The sequence below is a fragment of the Macrotis lagotis genome, chromosome 4, assembly GCF_037893015.1.
Source record: "Macrotis lagotis isolate mMagLag1 chromosome 4, bilby.v1.9.chrom.fasta, whole genome shotgun sequence".
NCBI lineage: Eukaryota > Metazoa > Chordata > Mammalia > Peramelemorphia > Peramelidae > Macrotis > Macrotis lagotis.
This window is the reverse complement of record NC_133661.1, coordinates 234,485,988-234,502,192: the sequence shown is the minus strand read 5'-3', so window position 1 is coordinate 234,502,192 and position 16,205 is coordinate 234,485,988. Positions and strand designations below refer to the sequence as shown.

Genomic DNA, 16,205 nt, shown 5'->3' with positions numbered 1-16,205 from the left:
AAGAGAGAGAGATCATGGTGAGACGGACAATAATTCTAAAAGTGAACTTTTTTGAAAAGTTTTCAAAGTGAACATAATAGAAGACTGTGAGAAATAAAACTTCATAAGACACAAAGAAGTACAGGATATACAGTCTTTAAATAAGGACTAACTTAACAAGGGACCCTACCAGGCAATGTCCTCCTGAAGGCATATAAGATGAAAATGGAAGGTGATTAGCAAACAGAAAAAAATGGAAAAGATCTGTAAAAATCTTTATAATAAAACTGTTTAACTATCAAGAAACATGTATATAAAACAGCTGAACTATAAAATCACAAGTCCAAATATGTTTCTGAAAGTTTAAAAAATGAACAAAGATAGTAAATGTAGCCAGATTAGGAAAACTTTATACATAGGAAATTAATATTGGCATATTTAAGCCTCCATTCACATTGTAGCTGAAAAAAGTCACATTCTAAAATCTTTATTGATACAGAAAATAAAATAGAAAACCACAACAATTATGAGCCTCTATGAAAAAGTTTCACATCTGTATTCATTTAGCATTAACTAAAATTTAATTCTGGAGACATCATCAAAGAGGGTATTTTTATGAAAGATAGAGTAGATTTTTCCAAGTGATATGAGACAGTGGAAAACATCTGTACAATCACATTGTTTACTGAAGATGAAGGGAATACGTTTCCATTATTCTTATTGCTTAGTGAGTATGAAAATGTATTTAATTAGTAAAGCAGAAGGTATATCTTAATAATAATATATTCTAAATATATCTTAATAATTAGGTACTTTGCACCTATACATTAAAATAATTTTCAGATTCCTTGAAAGCCATAACAGAAATATCATGTTTGCATCTTATTTCTCTCTCTCCATGTACATACGTGTGTGTGTGTGATCTCTGATTTTAATTTTTCTCTTTTTTGTTATTCTGAATTTAAGAAATATCAATAAACATGAACAGTGCTACATAGTAAAAGGAAAAGACAGAAAAGTGTATTGTATAGAAATGGAAATTTTCTAATCTATTCAATATTTTAAAAACCCAATTAAAATCAATGTTAATTCCAAAGCTGTCCTGATTATCTGTCTCCCTCTGAACTTCTATTTACTTGTGTGCAATAAGAATAATAATAAAAAAGACAATGCATGCTTTTTGTTTCTTCTGGGGGAAGGAAGATCACTATTGTTAGACATACTGTATGCACATTTTCTCAGTATTGAAAGCAAATACCTGTTGTATCTTGTACCATTCACATATATTTCATTGCTCTTTTCTGTTATGTTCTTGATTCTTTGGGTGCGTTTTTTAAAGAATGAATATTATTTCAAGGAAACATACAAAATATATAGTTTTTTCTCTCTTTGAAGCAGAAACCTGATTTATTTGTTATGAGACTCAAATGAAGGAAAGAGATAGGGGTTAGATTGAGTTTTGTAAGAGAATAGACCCAAATGATAAGATCCATGAACCAAAGTTGGATTAAAGGTATGGAATAATGACTGACACAAGGAGAAATAGAAGAAGCACTTTTTGGAACCAATTTATGAGGAGTTTAGGAAATATCACATAGCATGGTAAAGAAAAATTTAGTGATAACTTTAATTAACCAAATATTTATTGGAGTTTTTTCCTTTATAAACCAGAGAGCCTAGTGTATTTTTTCAGTGTTTTTAAAACTTGCCTTATTGATGCTATACTTTTAAGAAGTAGAGGGTGGCTAGGTGGCGTAGTGGATAAAGCATGGGCCCTAGAATCAGGAGTACCTGGGTTCAAATCCAGTCTCAGACACTTAATAATTAGTTAGCTATGTGGCCTTGGGCAAGCCACTTAAACCCGGTTGCCTTGCAAAAACCTAAAAGAAAAAAGTAGAGAAAAGAAATAAAGGAATATTATTACAGACTTGATTCTTATCAATATGGAAGACCTATTATTGAAGTGATAATGACAGAAGTTGAAGTGAAATAATCATTTCACCTTGAAAGATGTGATTTAAAAAAAAGTTGAAAAGAACATGTATTTAATAATGTGCTATAGGAGAAAAAAATTTCCAAGTATTCAAAGAAAAGAATCACATGCCCTAAAATTCTACAGGAAAAAAAACTAGCCCAGGAGAGATAGATTTAGCTTTGATTATGTCAGATAGATTTCTGGAAATCATCTGATTTTCCAGACCATATATATAGTTACATTTTTTAAGTTCATGAACTCGAGGTTAAGCAACCAGTAGAAGAATCAATAGCAACCTCTCCAGCTTTCAGATCACAATAAAGGTCATTGATTGCTTTATGAGAATTAATTAGTCTCATTTGTGAAAATAGTTTTTAAATTCTTGGTGTGGTATGAGATTTTAGTAACACTTTCAGTGCAGATGATTCTATTTCATTGTGGATCTAAATGATTCTCCAAGTGCTTGACTTCCCCACAGAAACATTCTTATCAATACCTCTAATGGTCATTAAATTATGTGTTTTAAGAACTACAACTTTTGTACATTTCCTTAGAGTAATATCCATTCTTAAAGCCAGATAATTAAGAACATCACAAAAACGAAGAATGGAATATATATGAACAAAAGTTAAGGAGGTAAATAGAATGTTAGAAAACCTAGACATGATAGACCTTTGGAGAAAATATGGGGATAGAAAGGAATATATTTTTTTTTCTGCAGTACATGGCACCTACACAAAAATTGACCATGCACCAGTGCATAAAAACCCTATAATCATAATACAATAAAAATCTTGTGCAATAATGGGTCAAGGAGAGATAGACCTAAAAAAAATTAGAAATTAAACAACCTCATTTTAAAGAATGAGTGGATCAAACAACAAATTATGGATTGAATTAATGATTTCATCCTAGAGAATGTCAATAATGAGACAGCATACCAAAAATTATGGGATACAGACAAAGTAGTTATTAGGGTATATATATATATATATAAATATATATATAAATATATATATATATATATTATATCTTTCAATGATTTCATGAATAAAATAGAGAAAGAGGAAATCAATAAACTAAGCAGGCAACTAAAAATGTTTGATAAAGACCAATTTAAAAATACCCAATTAAATACCAAATTTAAAATCCTGAAAAAAGGAGAAATTAATAAAATTGAAAGCAAGAAAATAATTGAATAAATAAAAACAAGAGTTGATTTTATGAAAAAATCAATAAAATAGATAAACCTTTGGTTAATTTGATTAAAATAAAAACAAAACCCAAATTACTAATATCATAAATGAAAGAGGTGAACTCACCACCAATGAGGAGGAAAATAAAGTAATAATTTGGAACTATTTTGCCCAACTGTATGCCAATAAATTTGATAAACTAAGTGAAATGGATGAATATTTACAGGAAAATATGTTGCCCAGATTAAATGAAGAGGAAATTAAATACTTAAATAACCCTATCTCAGAAAAAGAAATTCAACAAATTATCATGGAACTCCCTAAGAAAAAATCTCCAGGACCAATGGATTCACAAGTGAATTCTATCAAACATTTAAGGAACAATTGGTTCCAATTCTATATAAATTCTTTGGAAAAATAGATTTTGATGGAATTCTACCTAACTCCATCTATGACACCAATATGGTGCTGATACCTAAACCAGGAAGAGTCAAAGAAGAGAAGGAAAATTAGAGATGAATTTTCCTAATGAATATTGATGCAAAAATCTTAAATAAAATCTTAGGAAAGCTATTACAGCAAGTTATCACCAGGATAATATACTATAACCAAGCAGGATTTATCCCAGAAAATAGAGTTGGTTCAATATTAGGAAAGCTGTCAGTATAATTGACTATATCAATCTAACAGAAATCATATGACTATTTCAATTGATGCTGAAAAATCCTTTAATAAAATATAGCACCCATTCCTACTGATAACATTAGAAAGCATAGAAATAAATGAATTGTTCCTTAGAATGATAAGCAGTATCTATCTGAAACCATCAACAAACATTATATGCAATGTCAATAAATTAGAGGCATTTCCAATAAGATCGGGGTGAAAAAAGGATGCCTATTATAATCCCTACTATTCACTATTGTATTAGAAATGTTGGCTTCAGGGGGCAGCTAGGTGGCACAGTGGATAGAGCACCCACCCTGGAGTCAGGTGTACCTGAGTTCAAATCCAGTCTCAGACACTTAATAATTACCTAGCTGTCTTGGGCAAGCCACTTAACCCCATTTGCCTTGCAAAAATCTTTAAAAAATGTTGGCTTCAGCAAGAAGAGAAGAAAAGGAAATTGTAGGAATTAGAATTGGGAAGGATGAAACAAAAGTCACTCTTTGCAGATGACATTAGAGAACCTTAAAAAATCATCTTAAGAACTACTAGAAACAATTAGCAATTTTAGCATAGTTGAGAGGAGATAAAATAAACCTATACTGATCCTCAGTACTTCTATATATTACTAGCAAGATACCAGCAGCAAGAGCTAGAAAGAGAAATCCCATTTCAAATAACCATACAATATAAAGTACTTGGGACTACCTGCCAAGGAAAACTCAGAAACTCTGTGAAAACAACTATAAAACACTTTTGACACAAATAAAATCATATTTAAGTAATTGGGCAAATATCAACTGCTCATGGATAGGCCGAGTTAATGTGATAAAATGACATTTCTACCTAAATTAAACTACTGATTTGCCTTACCAATCAAACTTCCAAAAAATTACTTCAATAAATTGGAAAAAAACTGTAGCTAAATTATATTGAGAAACAAAAAGTCAAAAATATCCATGGATTCAATTTAAAAAACTGCAAAGGGAGGTAGCTTAGTCTTACCAGATCTAAAATTATATTATAAAGCATAAGACTAGGTGCAAAAGAGACAAAAGGAATTGATTGAAATAATCTTCTGTTTGATAAACCCAAAGAGCCCAGTTTCTGGGATAAGAACTCTCTTTGTTTAAAAAAAAGCTGTTGGGAAAATTGGAAGGTATTATAGCAGAAAGTTGGATTAGACCAACATTTCACACCCTATAGATAAGATCAAAATGGGTACAGGATTTAGACATAAAAGACAATATTATAAGCAAACTAGGAGAACAAGGAATAGTTTACCTGCCCCCCTCTATGGAAAGGGAAGCAGTTTATGACCAAGGAAGTGATGGAGAAAATCATTAATGGAAAATCATTGATGTTATTGTCAATGTCATTCTCATCCTTAAAAATGAAATCTATTTGATCTAGTTCTATAATACATATTTACACCCACACAACTAAGAAAATAAATGATAAAGATATAGGTTGAAATTGTTTCTGCTTTCCTTTTTAACAAAGCAGAAGAACAAGTACATATAATAAATTGAAGCACACTAAAAGCTGAATCACCAGCAATATTTTTAGCTATATCATGGAAACACATTTAAGAACTACAATATGGGGAGAAAGTTTTTTTTTTATATATTCTGTCTCCTTTCTAGAAAAGTATGGGCCAGAGTGAATAGAGTGCTAGCATTTAAACCAAAAGGCCTGGATTTAAACTTCATTTAAGACAAACACTTGCTATTTGACCTTGAAAAAGACTCTTCAATTCACATTGTTCTAAGCAACTTCCTGAAACTATAAGTTACAGAGGAGATGCCAACCTACACTGGTAGAGGAATATTTTTTCATCTGGGAGTTCACTAAGCCAATGAAATCACAACTCCATTCCCTAGTTCAATCCCTATGCCTATCCCTGTGCTCTTTCTAAATGACTAAGTTAACAAACTGGGAAGGGGGTAGAGAAAGGCTATTAGGAAGGTGTAAAAAGATATAGTAGCAAATGCTTGTTTTTGAACCATTGTGATTAATGATAAGCTACTTTAATACAACCACTGGGAATAAAGTACTTAAAGTTAATTTCACAATTTAAATTAGGAATCCTCAATGTAAACTCATTTTGTTTCTATAGCCAAAAAAAAAGAAATTCCATAGTTTATTTTGTACTCAATATTTTTTTTAAAAAATCTTCTTTTCATTCTTACTATTACAATTTGCAAACTGTTAAAAAATCTTGAAATAAGACTTTAGTTTCTTAGAATTTTAAAAAAAACATAAATAATGACTAGGAACTCCCAAAACTCTCTTAAATAAATTATTCTTATTTTGAAAGAGATCAATTTAGAAACCTGGATGACTCTAGATGGAAACATTTCCTTAAAAGACATTTTTAGTATGACATTGCACAATTCCTCTTTTTTAAAAATGAAAGGCTTTAAAACTATTCTTCCCCTTTTTTTAAATATCATTGTCATTGAATGTATTTATATGTAGACAAAATCAAAAGCAAGTCCTAAGTATTCTGGATGATCAGTATGTGACTTTTTCCTGGAATAAATTATTCAATGACAAAGAGTAATTAGAATGTGACTTGCAGCATAAAGCATAATTCATCTTGGCTCTTATTCAAAAAGTTGTCTCTCAAACACCAAATGAGTCTTATTATAAAATGATTTTACCTTCAAACCAGTCACTCCTCTGGCGTGGACATTGAGGACTGAATTAAAATGTAGTCTCAGTGTTTTTCCAATGAATAATTTTGCCTTTAAGTGAATTAAATTCCAATTCTCCCAAGCAAAGGAGTATATATGTATAATGACATATAATATGTCATATGTAATGTGATAATATATCTTATATATGATATATTATCATTTATGATCTGTAATAGATATGTATATATATATAATTATTAGGATTTTGTGGCAACAATAACTTCACATGGTAATAATTAATCTCTGAAAATAATAGCTATAAAAAAGCCAGCAGTTTATAAAGCACTTTTATGTTTGCAAAGTACCTTAAAAACATTTAAATCAATTTAGTCTCATCAGAATTTTGGAAGGTGGGTGCTTTTATATTCTCCATTTTACAGGTATGAAACTGACAAGTGACTTATCAAGGATCTCACAACCAATAAGTATCTGAGGCTACAGATTTGAACTTGGGTATTTCTGATTCCAGATTTAGCCCAACATATCCCCTAGTTGCTCTCAATTAGATTGATAACTTCCAATTCTAAGCATGGGTAAATTGCTTATCCTTCATTTTAATTGATGGGATCTACAGTAAACAAATAGAATGTATGAATAAATATGCTATAGAAAGCATTGGGAAGTAAAACATTAAAAGTTTCAATTAGATTAAATTAAAGGGTTTTTAACAAATGAAATAAATGTAGCCAAGAACAGATAAAGGTCATAATATATATGTATGTATATATATATATACATATATATGTATATATATATACATATGAAAAATATTATGAACTTTGTCAAATTAATAAGAATACTAGTCATTCCTGAATTGATAAATGGTCAAAGGATTTGAACAGGAAATTTTCTGATGAAGAAATCAAAGCATTTTATAGTTATAAAAAAATCCTCTAATTTTCTTAACTCATTATTGATTAGACAAATGCAAATTAAAGAAACCCTTGAGATATTATTTTATACTTACCAGAGTATTTAAAATTATTGATGGGGAAAACAACACATGTTGGAGGGGAGGTGGAAAAATTGGCACACTAATTCATTCTTGGTGGAACTGTGAACTGATCTAACCATTTTGGAGAGCAACCTGAAATGACGCCTAAAGAGTTACTAAACTGCCTACAACTTTTGTTCTGGAATAAATTACTAGACTTATTTCCAAAGATGATTGGGAAAGAGGAAAAGAATCTATATGTTTTAAATTATTTATAAGAGCTCTTTTTGTGGTGGCAAAGAACTGGAAATTGTGAGGATATCATCAATTGGGTAATGGCTAAATAAACTGTGGCATATGATCACGATGTGATACTACTGTGCTACAAGAAATGATGAGTTTGTTGATCTTAAAAAAATTGCATGAAATAATGAAGAGTAAAATCGGCAGAACCAAAAGAATTTGTATACAATAATAATAATAATAATAATAATAATAATAATATTGTTTTTAAAAACCTTTTGAACTACTAATTCATTTTGTATTACAAATTGTTTTAAATTATTATATTATATAACATAGTATTACATTATGTTAAAAATTGTTATAAATATCCATATTCATTGCAAAGGACATATGAAGGAAGAGACACTATCTGTGTCCAGAGAAAGAGTTGATATATAGAATGGTTTTACACACACACACACACACACACACACACACACACACAAACAAACCTTATATATCTATATGTGTATATAGATACATATATATTTTTGCACACATATTTGCATCTAATGATAGCCATTTATAGGAAGAAAATAATGAAAAAAGTCACATAATAACTTGTTATTTATATAAAAAGAATAGCAAATTAAACACAATATATTAGCAATTTTGATCACTTTTTCTACCTCTCTAAGTTAGGGAAATGCTTGTTTTATTTCTCAAGGTCAGTACAAAGTAAATAAAGTTTTCTAAAAAAGTTTTAGTGCTACAAGTTCTGTGTGTGACATATTTTATAAATATATAGGAAGCATCCCATTTAATGATGTTTATCAGTAAAAATGTTCCTGTGGAGATCATTCAAATAAGTGTTATGAAAACAATACTACTCATGAAGTTAGATTTAAATCACTACTTAACATAGTAACATAACATTAGACCAAATCTGAAAAAAAGAATGATTTTTCTGCAAGGTACTTTTTATGTTTGCCATCAATTCACATTAATAATCTTTAGTTGAAAATGTAATTAGATTTTCTTCAAAAAAGCAGGTAGCAAATACTGTAGTGAGTCTTCTCCCAAATTCCCAAACTAAAACAAATTTCTGCACACTAGTTTTCTAGTAAAATAATAATAATAATAATGCCTTAGTATAACATCTAAACAAATATCCTAACAGAAAGAAAAAAAAGTTTTGTTCATAGTGCTTTAATTAAAAGAAAACTTCTGTCTCGTTTACAGGATCATAGGATCTCAAAGCTGAAGGAATTGTTGAAACTGGCAAAGCCATTCCATAATGAAACATGAATTTTCTTTATATTATTCCCATTATCATCCAACCTTTGATGGAAGAACTCCAATGAAGAGAAAGTCATAATCTTCCAAGACAGTCCCTTCCATATTGGAAACATATTATCAGGAAGTTGGGATTTTGACTATTTTCTCTTTTTTTTTTTTTGTTATACATATCTCAACCTAATTTTTTTTATTTATACCACTTCTACACATTGTTGGCAGTTCTGTCCTAAATGGAAAACCTCTAATCTCTTTTCCATGTGAGGAACCTTTCTAATATGTGAAGATACCTATTTCTCTTCTTTAAGCTGAGTATCCTCAGCACATTTAAGGAAACTTCATATCACATGAACACACACAGTCGATTTCGTTGCTTGTCATCCATGGGGTACTATCCTGATTATCAATGTCCTTCCTATTCTAGGAGGTAGGTGAATAGACCACTGACCCTGGAGTCAGGGGGACCTAAGTTTACTTCTGGTCTCAGACATTTGACACTTGCTAGTTATGTGACCCTAGACAAATCACTTAACCCTGATTGGGAAAGGAAGGAAGGATGGATGTAAGGAAGGAAGGAAGGAAGGAAGGAAGGAAGGAAGGAAGGAAGGAAGGAAGGAAGGAAGGAAGGAAGGAGGGAGGGAGGGAGGGAGGGAGGGAGGAAGGAAGGAAGGAAGGAAACAATGAAAGAAAAAGAAAAGAATTGTGTATGATGTTGGGCCTGATAAAGGCAGATTTGATGTTTCAGTTCGGAACTATAATGAAAGGAGGCACTAATAGAGTGTCTAAAAATGGTTTCTTCAACTATATTAACAAAGTTAAAAAAAAAAGACATTCCTTCAGTTGGGTGTAGCTTCTTTTATTCTGTGTTGGCCATACTAGTCTTCTGTTATAAAGCTGAGAGAAACAAACCCTGCCTTTTCATGTTGCCCTCATCTTTGGTACAAGGTCACCAGGAAGCTCAGCAATTTACTGAGCATCCATGTCCGAAGGAAATTAACTATCTAGAAGAGTTTCCATGTTTTTTTGGTTTTTTTTTTTTTTATGAAAATCTAGTTAATGGCTTAAAACTCCTACACAATGTTGCAGGAGTTCAAAAAGACTGTTCCTGTCCTGAAGGTATATTGGGGACTAATGTCCTTACTTCTCCTGAGTCCCAAACCTTTCTTGATGCAGGCCCTGACTACATTTGCATCCTAGCCTGAGGCATGTGGAGATACTTAACTAGTTTGCCATTCCTGTCTTCAGTTTATTTTAAAGAAATGAAAACTGAGGCAAACAGGGTTAAATGACTTGCCCAGGGTCACATAGTTTGTTAATATCTGAGACCAGATTTACACCCAGGTGTTCCTAACTCCACCACTCTATCCACTGAGTCACCTGATGTTTGTCCTTAATTCTCAAAGAAGACCATGACCTTAGGGAGGTGATGCCAATGAAATTGAATTTGAGGGAGAAGATGCTGTGTTAAAACACCAGTCTCACTTTCTCCTCCAGAGACATCTGGGTCCAGTGGCCAGATTTGAATCAGGATGACTGCAGATGGCCCTGGATGTGAGTAAAACAGGGTTAAGTGACTTACTCAAAGAGATTGGATTCAAACTCCCATCCTTTTGACTCAAAGAGCCAGTGGTCTATCCTACTGCATCACCAAGTTACTCCAAGGTAGTTATCATTCCCACATCTCAAATAACAGTATAGCTGTTATTCCCCCAAGTCCCTTCTCTCTGGCTCCCCTTTATTTGGTCTGGTTTTCCCAATCTCCATGCAGAAACTCTGTAGTTGAGGTTTAAACTCAATTCAGAGTATTGAACCTGACCTAATTCTAAGAATTCAGATGATTTGGTGTTTCCTCAATTTTCTCTGTTCTTGGGAGTTAAAATAGATTAGATTAGAATAGATCCAAATATGGATCAAATTTTCCCCAGTTACTGTCTGGAAGATTTATGCCAACAAAGTGATTAGCCTTATCCTTAGGACCTTTCTATCTACTGACTTAAAAAGAAGCCGGAGATGTTAGAATTCCATTTCCATGAAGATGAAATTGAGGAACACAGAGTATAAAGAGATTAGTACACAGTCATACAAGGAGTCAATTCTAGGACTGAAAGGAAGTCTCGGGTTTTCTGACTATCAGTAGACCAATTAGATTTTACTTCTAAGCGTTCTTCTGAAAACCCCAGCCAACTGTGGGGAAAATTCAAATAATAAGAAAGGCTATTGTTATTTTTCATCTCATCACTTTATTCTGAAGCAGATTGACTTCACAGGCAACCATAATGTCACTACCACATATCCTCAAAGATGCCTTCTAAAATTATTCTCATTAAAAAATTGATTGCTTTCCATGCTCTAAGTATCTTTAATCATAAAATTGATATTAAGAGCAACAAGGGGCATAAAATAATGTATTTCTCAGTCAAAAGGTGTCATAAGAGTATCTTATAAATGATTTTATGCTAACAGCTGTTTCAACTGCACTGCCTAGTCATTTGAAGGCAATGGAATGAGGTACTGAGATAGAAAATTGATTTTTTTTTACTCTTTCTGCTAGATAATAATACCCAACATCCATCTTAACTTTTAACATCAAAGCTAGGGACTACAATACAGCCTGAAGAAAGGGGAGAAAATCAGAATCAATAGTTTTGCATTATTCTCTAGCTACACGTGATTCATGCTGAACTTTATACTATAGATACAAGACAAAACCAGTAATATCAATTTAACAATTCTTTTGCAAGACTATCACTTAGGAATTATTAGCGTACCAGGTATTTCTACTTCCTTTCTGGGAAAGAAGGATTCCATTAAGTAATACCGTTGTTCAGTGAAGTGGGGCAGGGTAGATAGGAAATACTAAAGATCAGAACAAAGGACAAATTAAAGTTTAGCTCCACTGTGACTAAATGATGGGAAGCTGGCAGTTACAGACAGTAGAAACTCAGAGTCTAAGTGGGAGGGAACAGTCACATGAAAATAGACTCAGGCATCACATAAGCACTTATTAAGCTCCTGCTGTCTGCATGAAGATAAAGAGAAAAAGCTCTGACTTTTTGAAAGCACTTATTTAGCTCCTAGTGCACATGCAGAGATGAGACATGGATAAGGCTGTCTAATATTACAGGGGAGTAGAGTCTGCACAGCAGTAAGTTGAAGTAATGATCTATTTTTCTTTTCTTTGCATATACATAATTCTCATTGACATTACTAGAATTTAAGGATGCAAAGGGAATGAAAAATGTACTTTATTTCCAGTTATGCTCTATCCTTCACAGAACCTGTTTTTCTAAAAAAAAATGTGGTTATATAATTTAAAGTCATACTATCGGCATAGTGGCATCAAGAAATATTATGAATGCTTATGTCAGACATAAGTTTTGCTTTTAAAAAATCTAGGGCAACTCTTTTCAGTTTGTCTGCATTTTATGTGGGAAATAATGTCATGGTAATGTTTCAGGGGGATATTTAGACATTTTGAATACTAAATTGACTCATACTAAAAAGGAACAGAAATATAACCCATATTGTTTTCAAGACTATGCTTTATAAATTTTCAGAACCCCCCCTATAAAATCTCAATTTCAAGAAACTGTAGGATAATATTCACTTTTTTCTTGATCAAACTGTGTTCAATAATTTAGATTCAATACTGACATCTTTTTGCCTATTTAAAAAACAAAACAACACTTTGCACTATATGAAAATTTTTTGTTGTTGTGGTTGAGGTGGTTAACAGGCATGCCATAATATCATTTTAGTCTCTCTTCACTAAGAAAGGTTTGCTTTAGAGAAGCCAAAGCAACATTATGCATATTTGTAAATGTTTGATAAGCTATAAGAGGACATAGCAAAGAGAGGGGAATGGATATGAGGAAAAGGAGATAAGGTATGAATTTTAAAATGGAGAAAGAACAGAGTAGTTATATCAGAGGAGAAGGAACTATATAATACAAATTGGTGAATATTACTACTCTTGCAGTTTGGATTTTTTCAGGTCTGCTAAATATTTTAATAGTACTTATCATTGGTATAGGGCTTTAAGAATGGCTAAGTACTTTATAAATATATATCAATTATATATATATATATATATATATATATAATCTCTTTTAATTCTCATGTCTATGTTGTAAAGTAGTATGAATTATGGGTGAAAGAGGTTAATAGATTTGTCCAAGTATCTCAGGATGGATTTGAATTCAGATCATCCTATTTTAACTACCACCATTTTAACTAACCACTATAGAAGGAAACTATCTGGATTTTTTTATTCATTTGAATTGCTCCTATCAGCTTAAAAAGACAATTTTAGCAGTGTCTGTGTCAAATATAATAATTATACCAGTAAGGATCAATGCTACTAAAAGTTATATGTTTTGTCACACAACATCCTAAAATCATTTTGCTCATTTCATCACAGACAGTACATAACGGGTAGTTAACAATCAGAAAAGTCTATAGCATACCTAGAAGCCAAAGTGAACCCTCTTCCATGCCATTTAGATGATTTTGCTTCTTAATTAAAATGTCAAATTGAGAAAAAATCTTTCCCCTTACGATAAAAATGGCTTCACACAAAAGGTTTATAATTTTATTACACATGCTAGAAGACTTTAACATGACAAGTAGCTTAAAAAGAGATTTTCAAAGACAGAGAGTGGGGAATGAGAGAACACCTCTCATGAACCTGCAAAACACTGACAATATATCCTATCCATAACTGACCCACTGGCTCACATTTCTGTTACATAGAGCATGACTTGGTTAAAATTACATTTACTTTTTCAGTTTAGTAAAATTGATTCTAAAAATATTTCATTAAAAGAACTATTTAACACATGACTACAGTAAAAAATATCTTCTTTTATGGTAGAAAGGGACAAAAAACTTTATTATCACCAGTTCAGATGCCAAAACTCCCATCTGTACACACAAGTAAAAACCTGTTGTTTCAATTCTTCATTTCGTCCAATCACACAATTTGGTGGTGGAAAATGTAGAATGCTGGCAAACAGCTACCCACTAATGAAAGGAAGGACTGAAGGGAAAACAATCTTGTTAGGTGATAAAGAGAATATTTGACATTCTTCTCAGTGAAAATTGTGTGACTTTAACCCATGGTGCTCAAAATTTATTTTATCTTCTCAGTTTTTAGAAAGAGATCTCCTAGAAGAAAATGCTTTCCTCCCTTATTTGCAGGGGTCTCAATGGATTCTAGTTATGGAAAATATCATATGGTCTCAGAGTTGTTAGTGTCGGTTTGTTTTTTTCTGAATTACTTCTTAATCTCTCCAATTTTATTCCTTGTTCAAAGAAATGGATCTCTGCAGAGGGGAGTGTATTTGGGGTAGAGTGGGCTATATTTTGGAAAAGAAGATAATAGAAAAACAAATTACATCAGATAAAGTCCTAGTAAGTGAGTAAATATTAGTTGAGGAATGACCAGACAAACTGTGGTACAGGAATGTACTGAAATACTATTGTGCTATAAGAAATTATTAAAGAACCAGCAAATATTTATATTGAAATGAAGAAAGCCAGGAGAACAATTAATACTATAACATTGAAATTGTACAATAAACAATTTTGGAATAGTTAGGAACTCAGACCAAAATTAGTCAGTCATGATTCCTGAAAAAATGTTAAAGAATTGTACCCAGCTGCAGATTGACAGGATGCTATGTAGAATAAGACAAATTTTGGACATGGCCATTGTCCAATGTAGGACTTAACTACACATGTTTATTTCAAAGCTTTCCCTCCACTTCCTTCCCACATACCCTCTAGGGGGAAGGTTGGCAGGGGGTTGGAATGGGAGGAAAAACAATACTTGATGATCTTAAAAAGTTAATAAAAAACTAAAATTAATAAAAATTAAACAGAAATAGATAGTGCTTCCTTGTATCTTATCCTAAAGATTATAAGAAGATTGCAATCTCACCCAATCAACAAGAAATTTGACTTCCTGAAAATCAAGTGAATTTCTCCTCTAAAGATCAGCAGAAGATTCAGCTGATGCAGGTTACCATTGGTCTCTCATTCTACCTGGCATGTTATGATCACAAATATTGGTGCCTCAGAAAAGTCATATTAATTCTGATTTTGTTGACCAAAAATTTACCTGACCTGAGCACTGCAAAAAGTCATTTTTGTGAAGTTTCAGAGCAGATTAAGCTATTCTAGTACCCAAATACTTACTGTCTCTGTCTCTCTCAAAACTAAAACCCAAACCCCAAACAACAACCAAAAAAAACCCTAATCATTGGACTCAAGTATACAGAATTAATCCACTTCTTGATACTCTCCTTATTAAGCAAATTACTCAAGGCCAATCAGTATAGTGAATAAGTATAGTGAAACATTTTAGTGAAAAAGTGAATCAGTATATAGAATAATAAACCTAGTTTCTAAGCTTAATTCTGCCACTAAATTGTGACCTAGCATAAGAAACATATGAGGGATTGTTAACCTCAAATCAATGGACAGATTTCTACAAGTCCATGGATTTGGATAGGAAAAATATGTCTTCATTTTTCGTAATCTCTAAATGCAATTTAGCATTTCCTTCCATTTAAAAAAAACATTCTCTTGAGTTTATAAATTACATCTTATTGCTAATGGACCCATCTTTCTTTCTGTGTCTTTTTGACTCACACACATAAACACTCAAGGTAAAGATCTCTCAGACCATTCTTGCTGTCAATTTCTGATTCTATAAAATACAATTCAGTATTTTTATTCTCTTCTTCAATGACAAATAAGCAAAGTTCCCCTTCAATCCTGAGGGAATCTATGAAACCAACAGAATAATTTTCCCCTTCATTGAACTTTTTTTTGTTTTTTCAGGAGTTCAAAAAGTTAAATCATATTGTTTCATCTTTGTAATGAGATCAGTATTAAGAAGAGAAAGAGTACAACAAACACACCGCTTACTTGAGTTCAAGGTTTATAAATTAGGTTGAGTTCCTCATGAAGAATTCAAAGGAGACATGCCTGGGCTGTTTGTTTCTTCAGCTTTTGGCTTCATTTAGCTTCCCCACTGTGCACTGTAGGGGTAAATAAGAGCCATAAAATAAGGAAGTGGAAAAAACCCAAATTATCACATGATCCAGTTTTGAAATGGGGGGGGGGGGCTGTAATCCAGGTGGTTAACTATTTTGCTGCTCTTCCTACCAGATTGCAAGGATATTATGAGCAACCTTAACTCTTACAGTGTTTTTTTGACAGGGGAA

General features: G+C 32.1%; 1 long non-coding RNA gene across 1 annotated transcript in view; it reads right to left on the bottom strand.

The window, feature by feature from the left end:
* Positions 1 to 15,995, bottom strand: part of LOC141520336 (uncharacterized) — a 230,386-nt gene extending 214,391 nt beyond the window's left edge. Inside the window, exon 1 of the long non-coding RNA XR_012477587.1 lies at positions 15,907 to 15,995. This is a non-coding gene — a long non-coding RNA (uncharacterized LOC141520336). The remainder of the gene's footprint in view (positions 1 to 15,906) is intronic.
* Between the last annotated feature and the right edge of the window lie 210 nt (positions 15,996 to 16,205).